Source organism: Gallus gallus, chromosome 3 (assembly GCF_016699485.2).
Source record: "Gallus gallus isolate bGalGal1 chromosome 3, bGalGal1.mat.broiler.GRCg7b, whole genome shotgun sequence".
NCBI classification, from domain to species: domain Eukaryota; kingdom Metazoa; phylum Chordata; class Aves; order Galliformes; family Phasianidae; genus Gallus; species Gallus gallus.
The window spans coordinates 76,014,341-76,029,265 of NC_052534.1; the positions used below are offsets into that span (position 1 = coordinate 76,014,341).

Genomic DNA, 14,925 nt, shown 5'->3' on the forward strand with positions numbered 1-14,925 from the left:
CAGTGCCAGCCAAGTATCTCCTTCCCATTCCTGCACACGGGGACTTGCATGTGACGGGCACATAGATGGAGATGCTGGGATGGTTCAGCGTCAACATACAGGGAGCTCAGCTACTGCAGTGTGGTGATAGCAATGAATTCTGTCCCAGAGAGATCAAAGAAAACAGATCCTCCAAAACAGAGGGCATTTCTGGGGAAAAAAAAAGTGTTTATGGGAGTGGGGAGGTTTAGAAAAGTTTGTTGTGGAAAATGTGCAAGAGCCTTCCTATTCAGGCCTCTCTCACTCTAATTTCAGAGGCATGAATTTTTGCAGAAGAAAATAGGCTTTTCAGACACAAAAGTCATCAAGACTCTAATTATACTTTTTTTAAAGAGAGAACTTTGTTCTTACAGGGAAGCAGCACAAAGCACTCTTAAATGTGCTCAAAAGAAGTAGGTGATGATTGCCTGAAGACTGAGCAGTCTCTATCTGCCAGCCTTTTCTAGACAAAGCTCCAAGTGCCAGTTTTGCTCCTTCTTGTGGCTAGCATTTACAGCCAAAGAGGAGAGACAGCCATACTTAAGCTGCTAATCAGCTTTTGCTACTGGCACACTTCTAAAAGCTGTATGGGCAGGTAAGAGTACACAGGAGGTCTGAGTGTGCCTAGGGCTGAATTTATGCTGACACTAGACTGTGCTGTCATGCACACAGCGAAGATGAGCTCTGCAGCTGCTGACAATGAGCCCTGTGAGCTGTTTGTTTTGTCCAATGGCTGTTTTTTTTTATCTGTGCAGCAGCTAGGAGCTTCTCTGGTGAAGGGCATTTGCCTGAAGCCACACTTCACAGTTATCAGTTCTATTCTGAGGAGGCATTAGTAAAAGGCTTAGAGGAGCTGTCATGCTAGCTCTGACCTGTACTCAAACCATTGTAGTGTTCTGGGTGTCCAGTGGCGTGGGACAACCCAAAGTCTGAGACATGTATTTATATCCTCACCTTTCAGAGTTTGTATCTCTGTAACTTTGGAGTGAGGTCATTCATTTCAAAGCCCCAGGAGGCATGGCTCTTTGACATCACATCTCTAGCTACATTGCATCAAAAATGGGAACGGTGGTCCCCCATCGTCTCCCGAGCACCCTGATATTCCTGGAGCAGAACAGAAACCATTTCATTATTTGCTGCCTGCATTTGAATAAAATTTCCCTATGCTGCATTTGGCCTCAAAATCAGTGGCCTCACAGCAAAATAAGAAACCTTACATTGCAACATATCGACCTGGTGAGATTTGCCAATCATGACCTTCATAGCTGCTCTGATTGGGCCCAAAATCCTGAAGTCCCTCTTTGCTCACAAAACATCTGGTTTGGAGAGCTTGTCACAGCGTGCTGCAAGGATGTAGTTAATTCATTTCTTACCCACATGATCGTGCCTAATGCAGCACAGAGATAATAAAGCGGTTTCACTCTGAGCACTAGTTCCCAGGTTGGCACAATGGATAAAACTGATTAAATCTGGGCCACATCATTCCATGGGACAATTCATACTGTCAGTTGGACATTAAACAGTAGGACTTGTCAAAGCTCATACCACCCACAGCCCCTTGGAGTATCTTTCTGTAAAGGTCCATGTCAGGCCAAAGGCCTTGCATGTCATCGTAAAGAGCCACCTCATAGAACATTGGGCAATGCATGTGTTATCTAGAGCTGTACCCTTGCTCAGTTCACAGAGAAAGGCAGGGAGATAACCCTCTGTGTACACAATGCTGATACCATCATGTATTTCACAAAATCCTCTATCGTCTTCCCAGGAAGACCTACTGATGGGAGTTTCCAAATCTTGACTGAACCACCATTTGCTTCACTGGGCCATTTGGACATGGTTTCTAGGAAGACCAGCTCCTTGCTGCTGCTGCTACTCATGCTGGTCTCTTGTTAAAAATTGGATGTTCCAGCCTGCCCCCACCAGCTCTGAGCTGTCTCTGCCACCACTGTCATGTTAGGAAACTTCTTTGTGCACCTCAGCACCTCTACGGAGTTCATTGCTTTTAGAACTGGCTTAAAGGAGGCTTGCAGGCAGCCTTGATATGAGCCATTACCTCACTGAGGTCATATAACTGTAGTGCAGCAATTAGAGAATACCACACAGCCTGGCTACACTGCCCTAGCAGCCCAGAAGCACCTTGTGTGTTTCTTCTCCTGAAGCAATGAAACAAGGTAATATAATTGCTTTTAGAATCTTCACCATTATTCCTACCTTTGCTCACTGAAAGAACAGGTAAGATTTCTCTCCTCTTCTCCCCTGATTCTGATCCCACAGCTCAGCCACGCAGGAGCTGTCAGAGCAGGGCATTTCAGTGTGTGAAAGACCAAGGAGAAAAGGAAAGCCCGTGGCTGGAGGCTGTTAGAAAGATGTGATTTCTCCAACCTGTTTGCGTTAAAGTCTCAAGGGCATTTAAGCCACGTGGTCTAAGAAGCCCAGCTGCTGCTGTGCTACTCCAGATAGAGACAGATTCCAGTATCAATGGGTATAATCCTGCCAATTTGCAGATTTCTTCATCTCTAAGTATTGCTCAATTGCATGCACAGTGCTGTAGTGCCTATTACCAGCCCAAGGCCTCCTTTTGAGATGCTCCTCACACAGTATGCCACACGTCAGGATGGACTATTACCTCTGATGACTGACACGAAGGAAGAGAGCTTAGACAGTCATTAGCAAAGGCCTTCACTTCAACAAAACACACTTGTCTATTCTTCCTAAGATGGAGCTTGTGAAGGGTGAGAGAGAGAGAAACTGAGAGAGGGAGAGAAGGAAAGCAGGGGAGAAGGAGGAAGGAGAGAGCAAGCTTCTTTTCCCCTCTGTAAACTGAGAGCTGTTTTCAATTTTTATGGTTTTTTGGCCTGAAGTACTGTACAATTCTTTTTGAAATAAATATGTTGTCTGCTGTTTGATAAAAAGAAGAAGCTTGCTCTCTAGTGGCTGAATTTAAATAGCTCAGAAAACACAGGCTGCAAAAGAAAGGGAGCTTATCTAAAATGTGCTCAGTTCCTAGACTTTGTGCCCCTAAACTTTTGCTCTTTGCCAATATTTACTACAAAAGAACTACCTACGATCAGTATGATTGTACTAAGGGAAAACAAAGTGCATGGTATTAAGCCCTAATCCCATGAAGTTTCTCGTTGGGAAAGGAAATTACTTCAGCCTGCAAATGCTTCCTGACCCAGGAAGGGGCAGGGATGGGGTCTGAAGGATAAGCTGGCATGGGCTCCATGCTGATGACATGAGGCCTTTGGTCATATCAGAAGCCAACCCTGCGCTATGGCTGTTCCATCCACCACACTGTTTTCAAGCTGGGACTGGCTTGTGCCATCAGGTATCACAGGATGGGAGGGCAAAGGCCCAGGGGCCACTGATGTCGGGAGAGGGCCATGACTTTCCTCAGGCTGTAGCAGGACCATAGACATTGCCCAGGCTCCTGCATCCATTCCCAGTTGGATGGCATCTTGCAAAGAAGTGTCAGGATGCAGATGAAAAAGCAGAGTCTGCATTTCTATCTCTACCCCTGGTCTTTCACATCACACAGATCCAGCCTGCTCCCCAGCATTCCTATTTCCCATTGCAGAGATCTCCAGACTACAGGTAGACCCCAGCATCCGGGGTCAGGACTGTTTCTGAGAAGTGCTTCTCCCAGGGCGGTCCCAGTGCCTTGGAAAGGTCAGCAGCAGGTTGTCCATTTGCCAGTGCTGTGTCACATCTCTGCTTGCAGCTCGTCTGGCAGAAGGAGTGGAGTGCTGCGGTGCTGTCAGCATGATGGGATTAAGCAAGCAACAGTAATGAATCAGAGGTTTCCTATTAACAACTAGGGGGGAAGGGGGAAACAAAGAAGTCCAATCCCATCCATTTCTTAATTTTTTAGAGTGTTTGGAGGGGAGGCCTTATTTTCAGCAGCCAGATGGAGAAGAGGTTGAGGCAGATGAAAATGACAGCCGGCTCTCGAAGGCCTACCCGCTTGCGAGGCCCATTCCCAGGCAGAGTAATTGCCAATCAGAAGCAAACTGCTTTATAATTAAAGCATTGTATGAGCAAGGGGATGTCTGGGGCTTGTGCTTAATTGATGTACATGGCAAGGAAGCACAGAAGCACGGAGGGGGGGGCTGAAGTCAGTTAGGGTTTTGCACTAAGCTAATCCAGGGCAGGGGAAGAGCAACCTGCCAGACAAACCTTGCTCTACCCTACCTCAAGGAAGCATCTACACCTCCTCCTCCCTGCAGTCCTACCCCTTCCACAAACCTGGGGCAGGCTGGAGCACAACCAGGCCCTTAGGGGTCTCATTCCCAAAAGAAGAGCCCTGCGTATGTTGTCACTATAGACTGTGCAAGTTTGGGCCATGCCCCATCACTTCTTGCTTCTCCTGCTCCTGGCCTGCTGCCCAGTTCTCATGCCATGCTGAGGAGCTCTCTCCAGCGCACAAGCCCCGCGAAGTTCTCATGTGGGCATCCTTCTCCTTTCTTCCCAACACTGTTCTCAGAAGGTGGACCAAGGAGTTTGGCCAATATGCTGAAAATCCATAGCCTGTATGATCTGGAAGTCCTCTTTTGCAGCTTAAAGCCAGAAAGAGACCACCGTTATTTGATCTAGTCCCTAATACCTGTCTCATCAGGCCTCCCAGGACTGATCTCTTCTTCACTAAGAGCTGTACTTGGGAGTATTCACCCCAAAGAGAAGAAGCTCTATTAATGGATACGATAGTTGGATTTTCATATTGAAAGAAACCATGCATATTCCCTACAGAATAAAAGCATTCATACAACAGTCATATTTCGCCATTATGGCATTGCAGCATTTGGGATTTTTTGTTAAGTTTGAGGTTAACTGTACTGTAAATGAGGAATAGAGAATCAGCTTTAGAAATCATTTCTGTGTTGAACCAGAGATGAGGAAGTGACTACGTTACTTACTAGGGCTGTCTTTAGCTACAGTACTGTTTCCTATTATGAGCTAGTTCAGAAAGGCAGAGTATCAGTGGGAACCAAACCCAGGTTTTAGGGCTCTTGACAAATACATAGCCTCCCCAGTGACCACCATCCTCTTCCAGTTTCCTCTAGCACCAGCTGCCACGCCGTGCTCTCCATGTACCATCATCTGGACACACAGAGCAACTTCAGGGATACACAGTATAAATCCATCCTGGAAGAGACCACTAATCCGTCCCTCAGATGCAAAGTAGCAGTAATATTACTGAACACGGTGTCAATCTGATGTTGAGACTAAGCAAACCGGAGTTACACTTTTGGGACTGGTAAAATAAGACATTCTTCTTGGAAGTCTTTACTTCAAATAGGCCTGAAGGATGAAAGTGTGTATCAGCACCCTCACACAGATATCAGAGTCCTTTCAAGGTGTGACAGCACTATGAATTCCCCTTTCTCCCCATCATGCTTTATCGGAGGCTAAGCATACGACTTATCTGCGACATTGGACCGCTTTCTCCAGCTACTCTGCTCCCCTTCCATGGAACAGGATAGAGTGTAAAGACAGAAATTTACCACTGTGACTCTTCTGATCTTATACACATCTTGGGCTCAGTAGGTCTCCTGAAAGTGATAAAAGCTCCACCTTTAAGAAAAACACCACGGAATTAAGTTACCTGTGAAGGAGAAACCACCTCAGCCTCGGCTGATTGTTCCAGGGATTATTGCACTCGCTGTAAGAAAACAAATCTTATTTTTGTCTATATTTCCTTACTTTCAGCTTCTACCCACTGTTTGTTTTCTGTTCATCTGCTAGAATGAAGAGCATTCTGCTGTCAAATATCTGTCCTGATTCAGGTGGTGGCAAGTAGAGAGCAGTCTACTTCTCAACCTTCTTTCCCGTGAGCCGGACAGAGGTAGGCCTCGGAGCCTTCCCATTGCACTGCTACCAATGTTCATCAGACACATGTTGGAGCACATGTTTGCACCCAGCTGAACAATCAATCTCCCTACGACCTGACCTCTTTGTTATCTGCCCCTTAGCCATTCTCTGGTACTGGTTGCAGATGTCATCAGCAATGTGCCTTTGTTCCACAACATCAATAATGTTCAATAGAAGCACAGTTTCTGGATAATGATTTGGTTATGGTTTGATTTCAAGCAGTCACTGGAGACAAATTTATTGCTGTTTAGGAAACAAAGAAAGTGGGTCTTTCATACAGGAGGGAAGATAGCACCTTGGAAGCAGTGATACTAGAAGGGACATGAGACAAAGAAGCAGTTCCTTGGGATGCTGTGACCATTGCTAACCAATCTGATCCCTTTTAAAAGATAAGAAAGAGTACATATTACCTACTCTGGAGGTAGAAATCTGGCAGGGTTAGCCTGAAATTGGGCTCACCTACTGGCTTCCTCTGAGGGCCAACCCCTCCTGCCCACAGACTGTAGAGAAAATTGGATGAGGAGGATGAGCCCAGTGAAGTTTCCCCTCACCTCTTAGGCTGGACACACTGTTCCAGGTGAAAAGCCCTCTCAGCCTTCTCAGCTGCTGAAATGCCTCTCATGCACCTCATAGTGCATTCAGAAGCTGGCAGGCACAGCAAGTGGATCAGGAGTGAGGGGGCTGTGTTAGTGCAACGTGACGGGAGTAGGAATTATGCAGCACCACGCTTTGATGTCTCCCCCAATAAACTCTCAGAAACAAGTTTTCTGATTTCCTTTCTGGCATTGTTACACAACTAGATTAGATTTTGCCCGTAGACAGCTGAACCCAGACTTTATCAAAACCTAAGGCTCTCTGAACAGGGCATGCTGGAAGTTTGTTAATGTAAGTTACATTTCAGCAAAGCTGAATGTTATATAAAGCTGCTTTCTTTTGAGCAGTGTTGAATCTGAATGAACTCCTCTTTTGACTCAGCTTTCTTTCCCTGGAATCTAAGACCTTATGTCCCTGGTTTTTTTAAAGGGACTTAGTTCCCTTCTCACTGAAAGTGAAATCAGGGCTGATTAATTCTGTTGACTTGGGTGTTGTACTGCGAACAGGAGATGTCTTTTAGGGTAGCTCAAACTTCTTTTAAAAGTGTATCTAAGGAAGAAAAGTGAATGATGAGGTTGTTCTTATGTATTCTTAGTGTTGCTAGGGAGACCATTTCCTGCCTGTATTTATCCCAATTCATCTCTGTTTTTTCAGGGAGGGGAGGAAAACCTTCCAAAATAAACAGACAATACTCTGGAATGAAGGTGCTTATTAATGAGACTGGGTACCCTCGAGATACACAGCATGGGATCTGGTACTTTTCCAGTCGAGGCCACTAGTTGAAATGCATCCCAAATTAATAGCTACTGAAAAAAAAAAAAAAAAAAAGAAAAAAAGATATAACGAATGGTCTGTATTGCTGGTGGTTGGTCTGTATTGCTGGTGGTCTGTGTCTAGTTCCTCTTGGACTGGGGTGTATCTGGAAAAAAAAAGGCATTAATCAGTACTGATGTGTGCAGCTGCTCCTTGAAATCTCTTTCTACCTCAAGTTAGTTTTTCAAGACCATACTTGGCCCACATCTGAAAATCACTGCCAGAGCTTGTCAATGCTGCAAGAAGAGAGACACTTTGCCAGCGCACCTCGTGGAGGACCTGAATCCCAGGCAGAGGACCCACAACACAACTGCCTGCCACGAACTGACTTAACACGTCCAGGATCCTTGTTCCTTGGAGGTAAACTCAATATAACCTTAGAAAAGTAGTAGAGATAGAAAGAAACGTGTGTCATTGTCATTGGACCAGTGGGAATGGCCACATTTGAGAAAGGACACACGTCTCTTTCCCTCTTCCCAAGGATGAGTTAGTTCAGTGCCGAAGGAGGGTGGTCAGACTCGTGTTTATGATATTAACCTAGGGCTCAGTTTCTCACTTTTCACGTGCTCTATGATCTTAGTCAGACCACACATGAAAAGTGGGTAATATCACTTCTCTTTCTCTTTCTCACAGAGTGGCAAATATAGACAAGACTGAGGCGCGGAAATATCTTCTTGACAACTAAAACCATACTTACAGAGACATCTTACCCTGTGCTGTCAAAAGTGACAGCACTGTAATTATCCTCCTGAATTCTGTCCTCAACAGACAATACACCATTCTGTGCTCTGTTAGTCTCTGGCAGAAGGAAGCTCTCTCAAACAGGATTCCCCTTTCTGGAGATATGGAGGTCCACCCTGTCCCAGAGAAAAAGTAGCTCTGGGGCCCTTAGCTGAAGATGTGCATGCAAGCCCTGTGCAGACCTGATTTACATTGCAAAATAAACAGACAAGCACAAGTGTGAGGACCAGGCTACCACCACAAGCTTACCACCAGCATTTCCTTTGGGGCTACCACAGAGTAACTCTGAAGGCAAAAGTCATTGGTGACAGGGCCAGAAGGAGAGAAAGAAGAGTGGAGGAAAAGCTAAAGAGGTTTGTCTTTTCTAATCTTTGTTTAGGTGTTCATCTCTCTCTGCTGTGTTTTCCTCTTCTGTGTTTTTTGCTGCCTTAAACATTCCTTGTCATGTCAGAGCAGGAGTTCAGTGGGAAAACTCTCATCAAGAAGATTATATGCAAATACATTAAAATCAAGACAGATTGCTGGAGATGTATGTTTTGGAACCTGTGGGTGTGTTTGGCCTGTAGCTTTTCAACTACAGCACACTTGTTAGGATGAAACCCTAGCCCTGTGAAAGCCAGGGGCATTTTTCCAGTGGCTGTGGTGGATTCAGGAAGTAGCTCTCTATGTTCAGTACCCAGAGAGGTGGTGGATGCTCCATCCTTGGAGACACCCAAGGTCAGGCTGGACAGGGCTCTGAGCAGCCTGATCTAGCTGTATGTGTCCCTGTTCATGGCAGAGGAGTTGGACTTCAAGGGTCCAACCTTTAAGGGTTCCTTCCAACCCGAATGATGCTACGATTCTATTATTTGACCCAAGTGTTGCTGCTGATCTGGGAAGGAGGTGGCTTGTCTTGCAGGCGGTCGGGGTTTGCAGAACCTCGAGATGGGAAATGATGATGGGATGATGAAAGTTTGGAGAAGAACACCCAGAACATGCTGCAATTTCTTCCTACTTCCTAAAAGCGTGATCTAGTGCGCAATCAAATCCCTCCGAGACCTATGCCCAGCCTGTGAAAGACATGCTCTCAAAACAGTGCAGACTTCTGCACAGGCCTTTTCTGTTTTTGGGAGGTCTTACTAGATTAGTTTTGATTGCCAGCAAACATAGACTCAATCTCATTAAGCCAGAAGATGAGTGGCGACAGTCTTTAAATGATCAACTTGTAAACAAATTAAATTAATGAGATAAAGTGGTTTTATGGAGATGGGCCATTCATTTGAAGATGTCCCAGGTTGGGTTAAATTGGCAGTTTCACCACACCCGTTCATGTGAGATAGCTCTGAGAGATAGCTGAGCACTTATTTAAACCCAAAACAAAAGCAAACACAGAGCTGCTCTGACTTCTGGGCAGATCAGATTGGTCAAGGGTGGAGTTGCTACATATTTTCTTGGAGGATAAGACTCCCTACCCATGCCCTGGGCTGGTGATTGTTGCCCCAGGGGCAGTGACCCAATGCTCAGCAGGGAGAATGAGCAGCCAGGGGCAGGGGCGGCAGGGAGTTTCTACACCTGGCCTGGTGAAAGGGAAGACAGGAGGTGCTGCATCCCAAGCATCATGTTGAGGTTGGGTTGGGTGAGGGGAAGGAGCAGTGAGGAAACATGCAGGAGCCGACCTGTTGGACTTGGATCAGAAAACATAACTGCCTTGTAGCTCTGCTGGATCTGGGTGAGAAAAAATTCCTGCTTGCTAACCCAGGCAAATCTGGGTATGCACACAGCAATTCCAGCTTCAGAGGCCTTTTGTCAGCTTATTTCTGAGTAGACTGTAGCTGATAGCTGTGCCACAGACACCGCTTTCGGAGATCTTGGCTGCAGTGCCACCACGCCAGCCTGGCTCAATGCCGGCTGCTCAAGAGCATACCCAGAGTATTCGGCTCTTGGGACCTACAAAGAAAGCCTGGCACGTCCTAGTGCCTGGCTGTGTCTTAGTTAAAAACAGGTATGCTCTTGTAAGTAAACACTATTGACCTAACCACCTAACCTTATTGTACTTTGCACCTCCTGCTTACAACAGCCTGCACAATGTTTAGGTCTCAAAGATATCTGGATCAAAAAAAAAACCAAAAAACAAACGTTTGGAAGGACACATTTGATCCAGTTATAGCACAGATTTTGGCCCCAACTATTTATTCTAATGTAGTATTACGAATACAGTGTATTTTGAGCGTATAGTATTTAACTATTTAAAGGTTTCTGTTTTGTAGTATTTAGAGTCTGTCTCTTGACAGCATTATCACTGCAAATGTCTGCTGATTGGTCAGTAGGAGAATAAAGTGCCATTACAGTTTCTTGCCAACGTGCAGAATGATGCTGTTAATTAAAGAAATATAAAACTCTTGTGTGATGCTAAAGATCACCTCTGCAACTCTGAAAGCACGTTGGCCTTAAATCAGCTATGTAATGATGGGATAATTTTGTTGGCCTCTTGAAACTGAGGCTTATACAGTCCATTATAAGAAGGAAATGTCATCTTATGATTTAGCTGAAGGTGATGTCAGACAGTATGGTCTATAATTTAGGCCAGATTTCCAATAACATTTTGATGTGATGTCTCTGACCATATGGACTTGAATGGTCTTTACCTTCTGTGCACCCTTAAGCACAGGGTGGTAAAACAGCTGGAGATGCCAGAGGAGCAGCTCATAGTCTCTCTGCCCCGTGCATCACCTCTGGCTGTCAAAACAACAGGTGGCATTCCCTGTATTTGCATGGGTAACAGCTGTGCACACAGCACCCTGACCAGATCTGAGCAACAGAGAATAGGAAGTCTGCCCTGCTCACACCCACCTCTCCAAGGGAAAAACATCAGGAAAACTGAGACTTTTGAACATGCAAAGGCAGTAGGATGGAGTTACCTGGGTTAAACACACACCTGCAGAGAGACAGGCTGCTATATTCAGAGCATCAGAGGTTTAATGCAAAATATTGCATGAAACAAAAAAATTTGCATCTCTTAAGTACTGCAAATTTAAAGTTTCCTTTGAATAAAAGTAGAGGCAATAAAACTTTAAATTTCACATGCTGCTTTCGCTGGTTGTGCATAATATTAGCACATAATAGAGGCATGAATTGTTTTTGAAAGAAGTAAAGATGCACAAACCATGCGCCAGCCACAAGATCTCAGGGGACATCTCACTTGGCCTCTGCCTCCATGATCTCTGCTGGGGAGCCCATTTCACCAGTGTCCCGAATGCAACTGGCCCATGCTGCGTGTCTGGGAAATCACTGATGGGACCATACTCTAGCCCCTGTGTCATGAGCAGGGACACCACCCACCAGCTCAGGCTGCCCAGGGCCCCATCCAACCTGGCCTTGAGTGCCTCCAGGGATGGGGCACCCACAGCTTCTCTGGGCAGCCTGTTGCTGTGCTTCACCATCTTCAAAGTAGATAATTTCTTCCTAATATCTAATCTAAATCTCCCTTCTTTTAGTTTAAAGCCATCACCCCTTTCTTGTCACTACATTTCCTGATAGAGTCCCTCCCCACCTTTCCTGTAGGCCTCCTTTAGGTACTGGAAGGCTGCATTAATGCCTCCCTAAGTCCAGAGCGTAAGTGAATCTCTGTGGCAAGGAGGTGCTTGCACAAGATCTGGGGAGGAGGAAAGACAAAAACCCACAGAGAGGCGCACCAAGCCACTGCTGGATGCAGTGTCAGAGCAAAGATCACAGAAAATGGGAGCATTTCCAGAAAGGGCACCGGCTGCGCCATTCGTCTCTGATACAGTTATACAGCTGCTGCTTAAGCCAGTCCTTGTCATGCCAGGGTTCCCTGATAGCATCAGGAACTACATTGCACATTTGTCAAAACAGGATGACATCTAAAGATAGCGTTGAACCTAAGGGGAAGGAATTTAAAAGAAAACAAGTCACCATGGTTACAGGGTAGGGTAAGAAATGTGTTCCCTCTGTGTGGAAATCTAACTTTGGCAACCTTTGCCAATATGGACTCCCAGAACACCATTTGTCTGTGCCCAGCCAGTGAAAGGAAAATGAAGGAGTCCCAGCAATAGAAGTGAAGATATTTTAATAGTCAAGGCTGCATAAGGCAGCTGCTGAAGATGCAGTACTGCTGCAGAGGCCCAGGGCTTGGCCCCAGGGTCAGGGGCTTTTGGTTACAGCACACAGCACCAGGAATGCAGGTGAGCACAGCAAAACCTCCACCCCAAGGCCAGGCATCTCCAGCAACCCTCCAGGCAGCCTGGCCTAGCCTTTGTCACAGCTCCGAACCACAGCTCAGTGATGTGCCAAAGCCAGCTTTAGAGTGCACTGAGCCAAGTTAAATGCCACATGGTACAAAGCTGGGGTAAATCCACTCTGGTTGCTCATGCAAGCTTAGAAACATTAGAAACACTGCTGGGTTAACCTGGCATGAGCATGCCTGGCGCTGGATGAGGCCTCACTTGACTCACCATCACTCAAGACACAGGGAAAAAGTGGTAGGGATGCTCCACCTCTCCCACTGTTCTGGTATGTGGCCTTCCTGGCACATCAGCAGGCCCAGATCTGACCTGGAGAAGGGTTTCTCCTGCACCATGCAGTCTGAGAAGTAACCTAATGTCTCCCTACAGCACTTTGACATTGCAGGTACCACTATGGCTCTCATGCACAGGGCTTCTGGCGCAGATGCAAGCTGGCTGTGTTACAAAAGGAAAAACACAATAGAAAAATCTGTCTGCTCAGGCAAATTCAAAGCAAGTCCTCGAGAGCTCTTTTTTTTTCTGTGAGGATGGCTGAGCATTGGCACAGGCTCCCCACGGACTGTGGAGTCTCCTCCTTGAAGCTCTTCAGAAGCTGCCTGAATGTGGTCCTAGGCACCCTGCAGTGGGTGTCCCTGCTTGGGCAGGGGATGGGCTGGGTGGAGCCAGAGGTCCCTTCCAACCTCAGCCATTCTGGGATTCTATCTTCTTTTTCCTGCCTCCAATCTACTTTTTTTTCAAACCTCATGAGCACTCAGGTTCCATGGTACCCACTCTGGCTCCTGCTTTGGTGTCTTTGGAAAGGAAGCCCCAACAAATCCTCGAGCTCCTGGATTTTTCATTTAGTGTTTTGGGTGGTGTGATGGTCTCTCCCACAGCAGCCTGTGGCAGGCTGTGACTGAATGGGGTTTCCTACACTGATTGCAACACTCTGGAGGTGGGAAATTGATATAAAAGCATCATTTCCACACTGAGCTCAAAATAGTGTCTTACAGCCAAACTGTGATGAACTGATGAAAGTTTGTTCTGATGATGTAATCCTGATTGTGTTAGGTAACACTGAAGGGTGGCATTGCCATGGAAACAGATTTTGCAACCCTCCCTTTCCTCGCTTACTCATGCATTTAAAGTTAAATTTGGCTGAATTGATCCTTTTATTTACAATAAAGTCCATCTTTGTGCTTCTGACTGTTCTCTGTCCCCTTACTACTAAGGAATGGTATATCCAGCAAGTTTTATTCTTACTGCACACAGGTAACAGACAAAAGCGACTGGCTTGATAAACAGCAGTAGTGATAAAATTACTACATAGAATAGAGAGTTTACAACTGTGCCTCACTCTCCAACCAGTGGTGGATTTCTCTGTGTGTATGTGGAAGGATACTAACGGTGCTTTAGCCCTCTAAAATGCACATCTATTAACGCCAGCCAGTTCTGGGACTGCTCTGATGTCCCACATCGTTTCTCCCAAATGCTAAATCATCATTTCTGTCTATCTAGACATAATGTCTATCTAGACATCAACCAATTTTTTTTCAAAACTCAACTTCAGCTTCCACTTCAAAAACCCCCTCAGCTTTCACTTCCCACTCGTTGGACGTCATCCTTTCAGTATTCCTCCATCCATCACAGAGCTCAGCCAGAGAAAGTCGTAACAAATGAAGAAACAATGAAGTTTCCCAGAAAATTTTATCTGTTGCAAATAAGTCAGCCTGCGAAATGCAATGGAAAAGGACAATTTCTTTTGCTATGTTTTTCATTTGCTGAACGCCTTCAAAACACGAGTTAAAACTACAAATGGTTGCACTGTGTATAATAGAACCGAAGGGATAATTGAGGTTATAAACAGCTTTTATTGCTTACATGTGGTCACTGTGTAATGTAAAACGCCCAACCATTTATTTCCTCAAACCAGTTACATCAATATATCAGAAGGCAATGGGTATTTTGCATTTTTTCAGAACTATGTTGCAATACACATTTTAGCCAGGAAATTTATCAAAAGTATTTATAGTTGGTTGTAAGTTCAAAGGAGCAAGATAGGAATTCAGATTAACTGGAAGTCTAAACAAATGTAAAGGAAAATAAGGATCAGATTCCAAAAACCTTCCAGTCTACATTGCAAGCGTAACAAATGTTCCTGATTTGTGCTGGTTGTTAAAGAAGTGTAAATTCCATGATAAATTGATGTAGCTCCTGGGATGAACAAAATCAATAATGTAATAACATTGAGTTAATACCAAGCTGACATTGATTGAGAATGAGTGTGTCGAATTTGAGGTCTCCTTCCATGCACAAGGAGATACTAGTAAATCAGAGCCAGATCGCCAATTAAACTTTGTTATTTCAGGGCAGAGTAGAACAGAATAATGCATGATGAAGAGAGTATGTTGAGAATAAAATTACTGTGGTGGAAGCTGAGTACTTAGTGAGTCTGTGAGTCCTGAACAGGAGCACGTGAAGAAGTCAATAATGCTCTGAGAAGGCCTGAGGAACATGATGTTTATGATATCTTTTCCTGTAACTATTTGTGTACAAAGGCGGTGGAGCTGGGCTAGAAGCAAAAGAACTTTACCTCAAAGAATGGGGTTCCAGTTCACAAATGAGACTTTGCAGCTCATCTCTGATTTAGATATATATTATTGCATCCACT

General features: G+C 45.2%; 1 long non-coding RNA gene across 1 annotated transcript in view; it reads right to left on the reverse strand.

Annotated features, from left to right (window-relative positions):
- LOC124417804 overlaps positions 1 to 14,925 on the reverse strand; it is a 40,229-nt gene that overhangs the window by 9,784 nt on the left and 15,520 nt on the right. The window contains exon 3 of the long non-coding RNA XR_006939028.1: positions 6,301 to 7,399. This is a non-coding gene — a long non-coding RNA (uncharacterized LOC124417804). The remainder of the gene's footprint in view (positions 1 to 6,300; positions 7,400 to 14,925) is intronic.